The sequence below is a fragment of the Labeo rohita genome, chromosome 3 (genome assembly GCF_022985175.1).
Source record: "Labeo rohita strain BAU-BD-2019 chromosome 3, IGBB_LRoh.1.0, whole genome shotgun sequence".
NCBI lineage: Eukaryota > Metazoa > Chordata > Actinopteri > Cypriniformes > Cyprinidae > Labeo > Labeo rohita.
The window spans coordinates 27,944,851-27,956,901 of NC_066871.1; the positions used below are offsets into that span (position 1 = coordinate 27,944,851).

The 12,051-nt window shown below is 34.7% G+C and overlaps 1 protein-coding gene across 1 annotated transcript in view; it reads left to right on the forward strand.

The window, feature by feature from the left end:
- The window catches only part of tanc2a (tetratricopeptide repeat, ankyrin repeat and coiled-coil containing 2a), a 151,041-nt gene that overhangs the window by 85,002 nt on the left and 53,988 nt on the right, over positions 1–12,051 (forward strand).

Sequence of the window (12,051 nt, forward strand, 5' to 3'; positions counted from 1 at the left end):
AGCTCATTTGCATTTAAAGCAGCCTCGACCAGAATAGGATTATTTTTGCAGAGCTGATTTTGACAAGGTAAAAAGGGTGTTGTTTTACACTACCATTGAGAATTTTTAACCAAAGTATATTATAGACTTTTCATTAAGACACTAAAGAGTCATATCAACTTGTGGAAAATGGGCATCTGATGACCCCTTTAAAATTTGAAAAGTGTTCTATACGTGTTCAAAAATACAGTAATATTGTAAAATATTATTTTAGTTTTAAATAACTGTTTTCTATTTGTCTATATTTTATAGTGGAATTTATTTCTGTGATGGCAAAGCTGAATTTTCATCATCAACACTTCAGTCTTCAACGTCACGTGATCCTTCAGAAATCATTCTAATATGCTGATTTGCTGCTAAGAAAGATTTCTTATTGTCAGTGTTAAAAAAGGTGCTGCCTAATATTTTTGTGGAAATAGTGAAAATTATACTTTTGTGTACTGATGTTGTCTTTGATACTGCACTTCTGTTAGCAGCCACTAGGGTGCACTAATTATATTCTTTTCTTCCTTCAGTTTTCCTCCTTCCCTTATTTGTCTCTGTGGAAAAGTTGTTGAGCTGAAGGTCTGTTAGTGCACCATTAATGTTTCAGAAATGCTAATCGTATCCTCAGAGAGAGCATGTTGTTTTTAGCAAAAGCTGTCAGTGGCAGTTCAACTCTGTATTTAGACATTAAAGCTGAAAACAGTTTCAGTTTTTTGCTATTATAATGAATAACGGCTGGCAGAAATGTATATATGAAAACTGTCCTGTTGGCTTCAGTGTGCCCTCTAGTTTCCCCTTGCAGCCTAGTGTAGTGGTTAGCATGCATACTGTGAGATTTTGCTCTTTTGCTTTTTTGCCCCCGTTTTTTTCTCTTTTCTATTTTTTCCTGCTCTAAAGCAAAGTGGTGAAAGATCAGAAATAGGAATTGCTTAGTAAACCGAGTTCACATTCTTGTTTGTATCCTCTCTTTAACCTTCCCGACTGTTCGTTCTCCCCCCCATGAGCCTGGATCACCGCCAGTGGCTTTTCCATCCACACATTGTTTTTCCTGCTTTTATCATTTCCGAGTTGTTCCACCGAGCGCGTCCAGTCCAGTCCTGTCCGCGGAAGCTCCATCCCAACACAATGACTTGTTTTCAGCCACACTCTCCTGGAAGCAGGACAGCACGGAGAGTGTGATTTCCTTTTCTTTCCTTGTCCTGTATTGTTCATCCAGCCCAGTGCTACACTGAATATTGGCTTACTCTTCGTTTTCCTCCCACAGTAATCTTCATGTAATATTTCATTTAATTCTGCTGACTGCTGGAAATACAATATATACTTCCAGATAGTTTGTGTTAATCCACCGGCCGTATCAGCCAAGGTTTATAAGGATAGTTTTGTCATTATTTACTCACCCAAATGTTGTTCCAAACTTGTGTAATTTACTGATCAGTCTTTTTCCCAGTTACAGATTTGAAGTGCTCTACATGATCCCAGGCGAGGAACAAGGGTCTTATCTAGCGAAACAATCGGTCATTTTCTAAAAAAAATAAAAAATAAAATACAAATTTGTATACTTTTTAATCACAAATGCTCATCTTGCACTAGCTTGACTTTACGCATTGCGTAGTCATAATGTAAAGGTCACGCGTGGTTAGTTCTTCACCTGTGTACTTCGGTTCAAAAAGGTAGGATAGGCGAGAAACTCCATCTCATTTTTCAAAATCGTTCAACATCATTGTTTTACTTTTCACATTTGTATTATTATTATTTTTTTAAATAAAGGTTCGGTGTTTCCGCATTTGTCACGCGTGACCTTTTTAACATGACTACGTAATGTGTGAAGTCGAGCTAGTGCAAGATGAGTATTTGTGGTTAAAAACTATATAAATGTTTATTTTTAAAAAAAAAGGTCAGATCGTTTCACTAGACAAGACCCTTATTCCTCACCTGGGATCGTGAAGCTGCATTGAAACTATAATTTGAACCTTCAACCTATTGATCCCCATTGAAGTCCACTATATATAGAACAATCCTGGAATGTTTTCCTCAAAAAACGTAATTTCTTTTCAACTGAAGAAAGAAAGACATGAATATCTTAGAGGACATGGGGTTTTTATTCTGGAAGTGAACTGTTCATATGATTTGCATTGCTAAATTGCTATATTATATTATATTCTGGCGTGATACTATAGTGCTTTGTGTGAAATGTATTTGTTATTCAGCAAAAAGACTATTAGCCATTGTGAATCATTGAGTCAATCAGAACTGGGTCAGTCTGATTAAAGGATGAATCATTAAAAGGATGGTTATTCCTAAAATTGATAAGATGATTCTGTCAGCATTTACTCACCGTCATTTCATTCCAGTCATATATGTGACCCTGGAGCACAGGTATATTTGTAGCAATAGCCAAAATTACATTGTATGTGTCAAAATGATCGATTTCTCTTTTATGCCATAAATCATTAGGATATTAAGTAAAGATCATGTTCCATGAAGATATTTTATACATCTCCTACCTTAAATATATCAGAACTTAATTTTTGATTAGTAATATGCATTGCTAAGAACAACATTAAAGGTGATTTTCTCAGTATTTTTCTCAGATTCCAGATTTTCAAATAGCTGTATCTCAGCCAAATATTGTCTTATGCTAACAAACCATACATCAGTGGAAAGCTTATTTATTCAGCTTGATATATAAATCTCAGTTTTGTGGTCCAAGGTCACATATTGCTCCTTTTTTCTTTGGAACACGAAAGATGATATTTTGAAGAACATTGATGGCAACCAAACGACATTGGTGCTTATTGACTTCCACTGTATGGGCATAAAAACTTTACAATTTCTGTCAAAATTAGCGCATTAACTCTTAACAAGCAGTTAATTTTTCCAGTTTAATGATGTTAAAAATCATTAAGGGGCAGGGCCAGGGTTGGCCTCCCCACTCACAACTGCTGCTTCTGTCTCTTCTGCGTTTATTTAGTCGCAGAACGTCTTTATGACCACATCAAACGGGAGACTTTTCAGACGCGTACTTCAACTTCACTTCAGCGCCAGGTGCAAGTCAAACAAGTGCGGGAAAGGCACAGGTGACGAGGGAGCTTCAGTAGAACAATAGCAAACTGTGATCAGATGAGATGTTGTCAGACCATATGTCAGTAAAAACTAATTTTCTTGTCCTGTCAGCCATTATACTGTGCTTGTAGCACACAAGCTTCACTTGCATGCACAATGCGGCAGCGGACACTGTAGCCTGTTTAATTTCATTTTAGCCTGTAATATAACCATGTAGCCTGTAATATTTCATATTAAAGTGCAAATGAAACTACAAGCATGCATGTCAGATCCACGTCACGTTCAGCAGCAGCAGCTCTTAAAGTAATAGCAGCCAAATAAGCTAATCATCCAGCTGCTGTGATGTCTGTTAATCAAAGAACAAAAGAGAAAAAGAGGAAATCAGTGACATTTGTAGCTTTGAGAAATCATCTATACTTAATTTAGTGTTTGGTAACTTTATTAAACTTCTGTATATTTCCTACTTGCCGAGGGGCAAAAGAAAATAATGGGTTTATGCGAAGATTGTTCGCTTAACAGTTCACTTAAATTAGAAGTTGTATAATAAAAGTTCAAATTGATATATCTCTATTATACTGTAATGTTGAATGGCTATAGTTAATGGTTGAATATTAGGAAAAAAAAGAGCAATTTCATAGAGACATTAGTGATGTTGGTATCAGTGGTACTCACCTTCAGTCACAAAATGATATAACAAATATTTAAAATATACTGACTTTGTTGTTTCTACATTAATTATAGCAATATAAAATATATTTAAACTTTGATTTTAGGTAGTGTTAAGAAAAAATGTTTGATTAATTAGTTACTTTTTAATCGATTGACAGCTCATAAATAGTCATTTCTCAAAATAGAAGGGTATACGTCATTCAGGGTTATGGGCTGTTCACACAGAACATGTCTTTGCGTCAAAGATGCGAGACGCAGCGCTCGGGAATGGGTTTTAAAAAAGTGCACTGCTAAATGCCTCATCTGCCATGTTCCCATCAAATAAAATAGTTGCCATGCCACCTTGCTACTGTAAACAAAAGCTCACAATGCTTGTCCTACCTCCAGGGTCTTCTGATTGGTTCACTGTTTTGGAACTGAAATTGATGAGCATGTTGTGTGTAAAAGTTGAAATTCTTTTAACTTGTCAGAGCATCTTAAAAACATAGTAGTAGTAGCTGAATTTTAATTTTTGAGCAAAATATCTATTTTGTGAACAACTGATTCATTGAAAAGATCTGACTCAGAAAAATAGACTGTTCATGAATCAAACATTGCAGCTTCTCCATAAACATGCTAAGGAAAGGTCAACATTAGTTAAATTTGACTCACTTTTATTCACACAAAGCTATTTTAGAAGACTGTTTAGAATATACTGTAGTCCACATGTTGTATTTTACAATATATTTGTGGTGCTTACTCCCAGTTCGTGTTTATTGAAAAAGTGGCTAGGATATTCTTCAAAAATTCATCCTTTGTGTTTCACTAAAAAAAGTCCTGCAGGTTTAAAATTACATGATGGTGAGTAAATTATGTGGTGAACTACTCCTTTAGGGCAGAGGAGAAAAACTGAATTCTTGTCCATCAGATTTGTACTGGCTATTAGAGGTTTGCTCTTATTTCATACTGATGAGTATAAATGTGTGTGTTTGCACAGCCGTTCTGATCTTACATATGCTTTCATTATTCACACTGGGTTTTTTTTCCCCCCTGCAAAGTACCCCACTCTTGTGCTGTACAGTTTAATGGGCTTAAGATAAAATCTAGTGTCTTTGTCTTGAATGACTTAAGCTGCAATTACTGATGGAGCTGGAGGGAGACTCGCCTCACATGATCTCATGGCAGTCCAGATGGATAGTCTTGGTAACCCGCATTGGAGTTATTCTCCAGTTGAAACATTTCAGGGTTGTTGTTTTTTTCTTCGTCCTCCCCTTTTTGGTCAGAATGAGTTCCTGGAACTGGAGTCTGCATTTCCACCCTAATGATGGCAATCACTGTGAGCAACTGCTTCCGTTCCAGTGACTGAACAATGACCTTTGACCTCCCCAGCCATCATAACCAGTGCAATTACAGTAATCACCAGTATTCTGAGAGTTTTTAATTGCGCACAGGTAAACATGCACACACACACACACTTGCGCCTTATTAGCCTCCTCTAATAAAAAAGGGACGTGACCTTTGCACTGTCTGTAATGTGTTGGTACAATCTGTTAATACATTTTTTTTCTTGTTAGTTATAGCATAACTGTGCTTGCATGATAAGTGCAACCTGATCTCAAGACGAAAACGTACCTGTGGGAACTTGTTTGCAAGACGTGAAATATGTACCACCATGTACATTTGGTGACATATTCGACGTGAAATGTCCACTGAGTGGGGCTAAAGGAGTGTTCTTTTTTTTTTCTTCGAAAAATATACATATTGACGTTTTATGTGACGTTGGTTTTGTAAGTGTCACCGCAGTTCTGATTTGAAATGTCCGCTGACTGGCGCTATAACTCTAATGCTCTGTGAAGTTTTTTAAAATAATGTACCATCTGCGCTACACCCTAAACCTACTAGATAGTATGAACAAAAGCGAATGTGAAGTGAAAAAACAGCATTGCAATCAAACAAGTTTTAGTTTGTTTTTCGATCATAAGTCATGATTTTCACAGGATTCGTACCCAAGGATTCTGCATTCTAAGTCCAATTCCGTGCCAGCTGAGCTACCAATCAAACTTGTTATTTTATAACTGTGCAAAAACAATTAGAAAAGCTTGCTGTTTTACCGCCTCTAGAGTTCGTTTCTGTTGGAAACTGCAGTGATATGTACTGTACTTAATTAGTGCGTATTTCGAATCTTGTGGAAAAGTCCCCACAGAAACGTTTTCGTTATGAGATCTGGTAGGATAAGTGAATTCTAATCTTCCTATTTCAGATAGTCAATGGATCAACGAATGAATGGTTGAAAGAGTGAATGGGGACTATTATAGGGGACATCGGATGCAAAATTCACTTTTACATGGTGTAACTTGCATGTAAATGCATAAACACAACCACCCTACAATGATATAAATCCGTTTACTTTAATTGTTTATTCCCCAAAAAAAATAAACAGTCTTAATTATCAAGCCGTTTTGATTTTTTTGAGCAGTATGATGCCATATTGTTCAAGCCCCGCCCGCGACCGCTTACGGACTGTCCCATATTAGCATATTTCCGCCCTCAGCCAGTTGTACGCCGTCCGTCATTTTCTCCGCACTCGATCAGCTATAGCTACAACGGTGTCTCGTAAGCAATGCAGGTGTTTTTTATTTGGATATAAAAGTAAACATACAAGTCATTTTCTCACATCACATTGAAACATTGGTGAAACGAAAGAGGGGTGGAGTCAGCAGTAGCTCATTATCATTTAAAGAGACATGCACTGAAACTGCTCATTTTGAACAGAGCTGTTTTTGACAAGATAAAAAGGGTGTTGTTTTACAGACATTGAGGAAGTTTAATCAAAGCGTGTTTCATGAAGACTCTAAAGAAACATACCAACTTGTAAAAAATGGGCATCCGATGTCCCCTTTAAATAGTTAAAGTGAGTAGATGTATGTGTGTTGTGTGGAAAATGATATCTGTGATTGGGACATATGACAGTAAGGAGTGGATGGAGTGTGAAAGCTTGAATATGCAGTGTGTATGCGCTGGCTCTGACACTCCGTGTGCTAATAAGCTGCTGTGACTAAGTGTGTTTGTGTGCGTGCATCTGACAGTCTCATATTCAAATGAGTCTGTACATCTTTTGGGCTGTTCTGATTGGTTGTCGTTTGGATCTTGCTGGTAACTGTTGTTGAGCAAGTTAATTAATTCAGAGGAACACTATATGGATAATTTTGACAACATATGTGACCCTGGACCACAAAACCAGTCATAAGTAGCATTGTTATATTTGTAGCAATAGCCCAAAATACATTGTATAGGCCAAAATTATTGTATATCCTAAAAATGATTAGAATATTAAGTAAAGATGATGTTCCATATAGATAATTTGTACATTTCCTACCATAAATATATCAAAACTTAATTTTTGATTAGTAATATGCATTGCTAAGAACTTCATTTGGACAACTTTAAAGACGATTTTCTCAATATTTAGATTTTTTGCACCCTCAGATTCCAGATTTTCAAATACAGGTTTGTATTTGAGTTGTATCTCAGCCAAATATAGTCCTAGCCTAACAAATCATACATCAGTGGAAAGCTTATTTATTCTTTATTTTGTGGTCCAGGGGTCACATATGGAGAATGTAGCTTTCCATTCATATGTTTGTTAGTTTCTCATATGGGGTGACTCCGCCCCCTCCGCCCCTCGTCATGACAACAGAATCTCTGAATGAGTGATGCGTCTCTCTGAGCTCCTGTAGTCCTCGTCACTCTCGCTCGTTCCTTCCAACTCTCTCCCTCTTCTTGTAGCACCTCTCCTCTGCAGGCTGGAAATAGCTTGGTGTTTAAGCGGCCTGGGGGGGCCGCAGACGTGGGATATAATTGGAAGCGTGACACCACCTCGTTTCCTGTCCCAGGTGACACTGTGACTTCCACATGCGCCATGATCTGGCTTTTTTTTCTTTTCTCCATCCCCACTCCAACCTTCTCTTTTGCTCCTCCTTCTCCTCCCCTCCTCCGAAATCTTTCCTGTCACCTCTTCTCTCATCTTGAGTATCAGTTTCTCAAGATCACTGAAGTAGATGCTTTAGCAGCAGTTTGCTTAAAATTCAGAGAACATGTCGAGATGGATTTATCTGTTTGTGGGGAAGGAAGAGGCGAGATCTGTTTTTGGATGAAAACGGTGAGGGCTTTGCCAATCTTTTTGTCTCTGATTATCACTTAGAGTTGTTCTTGTTTGTTCAGTTGCACTTGTTTTGTCAAGCATCATTGTTTGTGTTGCTCATTCTTAGGGTTAGTGGTTTGAACAACTCCAAACCTAAGTTTTCAACTCATCCCGCACTGTGCTACGGATATGAGCGGTACCTCAAATTGTTTGGCTTGGTGTGTGCTATTATTTTGGTTTGTGACTTGTGGTTTTCACCTGGAAGATGTTAAATTGGCTAAAAATATCCCATTGATATTCTATGGACTGGCTTGAGTCATACATTATAACGCAGGAATTCTCAAACATTTTTGTCAACTGAAATTTTTTGACCTAAAATATTTGCTTGAAGTACTCTGAGATTTTTAAATTAACATTTCAGTAATTTAACTGCACATTTATATGTTTACGGTTCTCCATTGGTTAGTAGTTATATTACATTCAGGTAAACAAAAAAAAAATGTTTACTTTTTTAAAATAAGTGTTTTGTTTTGAGTTTTTATAGTAAAATAATTTATTTGGTGAGTGTTTTAGCTTGTGTTTTAGCTCTTGGTAACGGTGTTAACCTCAGATGTTGTTTTCTGGATAAAACTAATATATTGTACCTAACAGGCACATTAATATCGCAAGGAAGATTTGTGAATATGTTGTTTTGAAATATTATATTATATAAATATAATAATTTTTTAAGTGTTTTGAGTTTTTATATTAAAATTTATTTATTGTGCTTTTAAAAGTAAGTTTTAAATTTTCAATTCACAGACTCCTTGCAGTTCCTCCACGAACTTCTAGGGGTTTGCGAACCCCAGTTAAAAACCCCTTCATAGTGACTTGGATGCCACTCACGTTTTCGTCCAAAAAATGTTAAATTATAGTTTTCTTTGCAGTTTTTGCTAACTAAAATTTGCATACAGATGATATACAGAAAATGAAGGCCCTGTGGAATCGGTTTTATTTTTGCCCAATTTGTTTATATTTTTTTCCCAATTTCAGTTTTAATTTTTCTGTTTTTAATTGTTCTAGACTCTGTTTTAAATCATAAAATTTACAATATTAAATAGCAATTTATTTAACGTTTAACAAAAATTAAATTTTTACGGCCCTATGAAATTGTCTTTTTTTTCCTTAAATTCAAGTTTATTTTTACCAAATTCTGTTTTGTGTTCATTTTCTGGAATCCATTTGAAAGGTTTCATTAAATAGTAATAATCAAAAGCATCTCTTATTTATTTACACACACACATATATATATATATATATATATATTTATATTTATATTTATATATTTATTTTATTTTTTATTTTTTTATTTATTCAATTTTTATTTTGTGTACTTTATTTTTCTGCTAAATAAATGTTGGTAAATATATATATATATATATTTTTTTTTTTTTTTTTTTTTTGGAGGGGGGGGGGTAAATATTTATTTAAAAATTATGTTTTAATAATATTTTTATTAGGAGTAGTAGTACTGTCATTACTTAAAGTAATATATTTCTGTCACAGTTTCTTCTTTTTTTTGACGGTTGCTGTGAAGACCTTTAGGTTTTTTGACATTAAATAGTTTTAAAAGAAATGGTCAAATGCTCATAAAGTGACAAGAGCAGTTCTACAGATTATATTTATGTGCTCATATACTCATATATTGAGATGGTAGAGGCTGAAACACTGCTAGCATCGTGCATGCTTCAGTTTGTGTGTAGTAAACAAAACCGTACGTCTGCGCCATTCATTCACACAGAGACGCACAGAACATGCAGGATTCATAATTAAATAGTGTTTTGCAACTTCATATTCACAGACACTAGTCCATATCACGTTTTGATTTAAGTGTACTGACCTGCGTTTGATTTATTCATCCAAAATTTGGCAAATTCTGTGACATTCCGTGTTATACAGTCAATTCCGTTTTTATGACTGGATTCCGCAATTCCACCTGCGATTTCCGCATCGCGCTAATCATAGGGCCCTATAGTATAGATATAGAGGACATATAATAAATGTTTTCTTGAAATAATTAATAGTCAGAGTATGTAATAGTAAAAATATAAATAGTTTAGGTCACCAGTAGTCCACATATGTGTGTATTCATATCTTTCTATGGTATTCTGAGTGTTTTTGTATTTTCTGGATGAAGAAGTGCAAATTAGAAGTGATTCTTCATACAAAAAGGTGCTTGATGAATGAATGTGTAACATAAGTGGCAGATATGTGTGATTGTCCTGCAGAAGCACATATGGATTAAAACACCACTAATCATTGCAACTGTGGAGACAGTCTAAGATGCATTGGTCTCCAGGGTAACACCTTACATAACTTACCCACATCATGTGAGGATGCTTGTTGTCGACTGCTATTCACTCCCTGGTGCCACCTTATCACCGGGGACATAAATGAGCCGTCACTCCTCGTTAAAATGGAATCACGGGGTACAAATCGTGACGGATGAGTTCTGACGGGTGTTGGGTGCGTGGACCGACCAGCTGTTGTGTTTTGTGACAGAACCAAAACAAGAAGTATCTACACAAGCAAGTGTGAAAGAGACATTTGAGTGTGCTGTGAAAATGCATGGCGTTCAGTATAATAGTATTCTGACAAAGAGATTTTGTATATAATTATCACTGTTGATAATTATGATTTACTGAATGTTGTTTATGCTGCTTATTGTTTATGATGAAAGGATTTTCTTGCTTTTGGTGACTGTTTTAGCTTGTGTTAACTTGCTTAGGTGTTGTTTCTTGAATTTACCTAATATACTGTACCTAACTGGATATTCTAAATGCATGAATATCACAAGAACGATTTGTGAATGTGTGGTTTTAACAGGTTTTCTGCAGAGGAAGGGTGTAAACTGCCTCAAAATGCAGCCCAAGGGAAACTGTCATTCAGTGTTTAATTCTCACAGCTCTAAAAGAACAATCTGGATCTGACCCCACTATCCTGCATATCATGCTTTTCAGTTCACTTTTTCCGCTGTATTTTTGAGACATTGGTTGAAACTTGTTTTTACCTCATTTTTGGATTAAATAATAATTCATTTTGAAATTAATCATTTAATTCACTTTTTGACAGAAATTATGATATTACCTGTCCTTAGATCATACATAAAATTAATAAATAATTAATATAATTAGTCAGTATGTACTTGTATATAAAATCATGCTAGTAGCATAATTTAGTTATATTATACAATTATACACTACCAGTTAAAAGTTTTTTAGTAAGATTTTTAATGTTTTTTTTTTTTAAAGAAGTCTTCTGCTCATTTATTTGATCCAAAATACAGCAAAAAACAGTAAAAATTTTGAAACATTTTTATTATTTAAAACACCTGTTGTCTATTTGAATATATTTCAAAATGTAATTTATTCCTGTGGTTTCAAAGCTGATTTTTTAGCATCATTACTCCAGTCACATGATGCTTCAGAAATCATTCTAATATTCTAATTTGCTGCTCAAAAAACATTTATTATTATTATTGTTAAAAACAGCTGAGTATAATTTTTTCAGGTTTCTTTGATGAATAGAAATTTCAGAGGAACAGCATTTATCTGAAATAGAAATCTTTTGTAACATTTTAAATGTTATTATCATCTTTATCATCTATCAAGTATGAATTTCTATAAATATAAAAAAAAAATTATACTGACTCCAAGCTTTCGAAATATTAAAGGAGATATTAAAGAATCCTGAAAAAAACGTTTTAAAAAATTATAATAATAATAATAACAACAATAATAAAATGTTTCTTAAACAGCATATTAGAATGATTTCTGAAGTAATATTGCTGAAATTTCAGCTTTGATCACCAGAATAAATAACATTTTAAAATATATTCAGATAGAAAGCAGTTATTTTAAATTGTGAAAATATTTCACAATGCTTTTGCTGTGTTTTGGGTCAAATAAATGCAGGCTTGGTGAGCAGAAGACAATTTGAAAAAAAAAAACAATAAGTCTTGCTGTTCAAAAACTTTTGACTGATAGGGTATATTTTTTAATTTCTAAGGATTGTTTTCTGTCACAATCATGCATTTTCATCACTCATAAATGTATTTTATGTATTATTTTTATATTCAGAAGTAGCTGTTTATATTCACCAAAAAGCTTAAAACGCCAAAAAGCTAATATATGTAT